Genomic DNA, 3,178 nt, shown 5'->3' with positions numbered 1-3,178 from the left:
AAAACAATAGTAATATCAAGGATTACATTCCACCCAATCCATAGGCTACTCATTTTTTACATATCAGCCATTTATTTGTAAACACTCCACTCTGCCCGTCCAAGAACAGCTCCCTGTCTTTGGTATTGCGTATAATGTTGAACAGCAGAATCTTGGAGGGACTTAATAGACTTGAGTAATCTTGGGACTTAAGTGGATATGTATTGCTTGTAAATTAATCAAATAGGAGACATTAATATGTAGATCTAGCTGAGCACGCACCATGATTCCTTCCCCCAGTATGATAAAGACTTACCCATTCCAGGGCTTTCATGAACCCCAAGGGCACTTTGAGGATCCTGAACTGCCCAGAGGCAACCAACTGTCAACATCAAAATTAACAGTTAGTATGGATTCACAATTTCATTAATCAAAGGCAAAGGACAATGCTTTCTTTAAAGTTGTTAGGCTCTATTCATAACATATAATGTGCAATAGTAGGTGCCTTGTAATTAAAGTAAAACGATATCAAATAAACACACGGCACAGAAAAATTCGATATACTATTAATTTCTCTTTCGAAAGGAAAATAGCGACGATCCAACGTGAAATTGAGGCTGCTAAGTGATGGCGAGCTCATAAAAGTCACGGGAATAAAGGCTGCTGAGATTCTTCTGTTTAATTCAAGTCAAATTTGCAGTTAGCAAACAGCAGCCGTGCTATCGACTCTGAGGCGTTTTAGATCTAACATAAAAAGGTCGCTTTAAACAGAACGGCAGCACATGTCTTAACGACGGCGCAACAACCCTATGGCAAAATTAATGTGACCAGGTAAAAGACACCTATATGTTAAAATGGAATATGATATAAACGCTTTTTAAAAGCAATGCTGCCATGCCCAATGGTTATACAATGGTCTAACTGTACAATTGTGTATGACGGTGTCCATCTAATTTCTTTAAGGGTGACGTAGAAGGTGCGACTGAATCACAGTCATCCCGGGAGAGGTACGCCCATCTAAGTCTGTGAGTCTCATTCGCCACCATATAAAAAAGCAATACACAGATTTATTGCATCTCTCCTCTTGTTTAATGTTGACTAATTTTATTTGCTGTAATGCAAAGCACACCATCATTGTCTGACTGCGTATTTTATATCAGTGCATTTAATTTTATCCATAGCCTACAAGGCTTTTTATCGTTGGATAAAGGCGTTCAATCGATTGAGACGTGTATACAGTTTGCCTGAGATTTTGTGCTGAATCCTCACACTGTCACATTTCCAATTATCATCCCGGCAAAACAACAAGGTATCTGCATGAGTAGCATAGCCGTTGCCGCAGCATCCTGTACTATGAGTAAAAACAGCTAGCATTATAAAGGCAGAATATTGGCATATTTGATTTTGGACTATATCTTTTACTGCATTTGCATATTCTGCTTTAAGGTATTTATTTCGAACAGATGATATTTTATTATATTATCAGAACAGTCTATATACATACATCAGAACACTCGATTTTTTTCCTTGTTATTTTCTTTTATGGTATCAAATAGTATTAATATAATATTTTTCGCTAAACTTAATAGACGTGTATTATATAAATAAATATGTTTATATAGTAAACATGTTATCTACATATATCCCCTCATGATAATAATTTTATATATGAAGTAGAGTGCAATGCTATCCATGCAGATTGGTAATACATTTCATTTCGACGTTTATCGCGTTTTCAGCCTAACTAGACTATAGGCTTTTACGGCACCTACGAACTGGGCATTTCAACACAGATACAATATTTGCTCCACATTATTTTTTCATCAAGTAGTTCCACAGCGCAATTACTGTAGCACGTATAAAATAGATCATTTAATATATATGTATGAGTGATGTTATAATCCCAGACAAATAAATATATGAAATGAAATATTATTGTAATTGTAACCCTACCTGATTTACTATATCCATTTTGTAGCCGCCTGCTTGGAGATTAGACGATGGGCAGAGTGGAGGGAGGCTGTTTTCCTATCCGGAATAGCCCACGGGGGGAAGGGAAGGAGTCAGTAACAGCTATATTGCGTCACAAGCTGTTTTAAAACGACAAAAGGCAACAGCCGAATGGAGCGTCCTACAGAAAAAGACCCAACAACCGTCTTAGATACTGGAAACAAGAGCGGGACATCGCCCACTACCCAGCCAATGATAATAAAGCTTTAGTCTACGTAGGTATTGGAGGAATAGCCATTTCCTGTTACGTAACACAAGATAGCTTGAGTGTGTATGCAGGGGCTTTTTTGGTCAAATTGTTTACATTTTTTGTAACATTGATTGATGAACAAAATGATTAATAAAAATGGTGTAGTGCCAGTAATAAAACATTCATTGTATCCAGTCTTTGTAGTTCATATTAGTATTATTATGTTTTATAATAGTAGTGCTAGCATCCTACTGCCATATGGACTTATTACAGGGGATATAGATTTAGAAACTAGTTCCTGTCAACTAATTTCTGTCAGTGGGAATCAGATATGTAATTGGTTGCCAGAATTAAATTTGATGTAGACTACCACTACACTGCTTTCTACTGTAACTGTTGCCATTTTAGATGATTAAACAACTGAAACTGTATGGATGAAGAACTAGACCTCCTTATAGAGTAAAGGGGTTAAAGAGAGAGCTTCCATCCTCCAAAACAAACATACTGACTCAATTTTAAGTGTTAGCTTGCAACCAAAGGCTTAAAAAAATCTGATGTAATTTATTTTAATTGCTCCTTCAGGTATATTAATGGAACGCTTAAAAATAATAATAGAACATGGGGATCGAACTTCTTTTGAGAAGCATGTTGTTCATGAATGATGTTGTCAGTCAACAGTGAAGATTAGAATTTTCAGTTAAATTCATTCAAGACAGGATATGAAGAGAGTAGGAAAAGCTGGAATGGCACAGAGGGGAGCCAGCTTCAGAGGATCCTGCGTGTTTCCAAAAGCCGCTCAAGCTGCTCGCCCATAAGTGACTTACAGACGCCCGGGAAAAGCCGATAACTGAGCCGAATATGATGTGTGTGACCTGACCTCACTCTTCCTATGCAGTTCGATAGAGCAGTGACAGGCAAAACATTAGGACGGACACAGCATGCAAACAAGGCCAATGGTATACAAACTCAAGACAACATGAATTGGTGGAAACCCTTTGT

This window comes from Paramormyrops kingsleyae, chromosome 6, assembly GCF_048594095.1.
Source record: "Paramormyrops kingsleyae isolate MSU_618 chromosome 6, PKINGS_0.4, whole genome shotgun sequence".
Classification (NCBI taxonomy): Eukaryota; Metazoa; Chordata; class Actinopteri; order Osteoglossiformes; family Mormyridae; genus Paramormyrops; species Paramormyrops kingsleyae.
The sequence above is the reverse complement of the archived record's forward strand: the minus strand, read 5'-3'. Positions refer to the sequence as shown.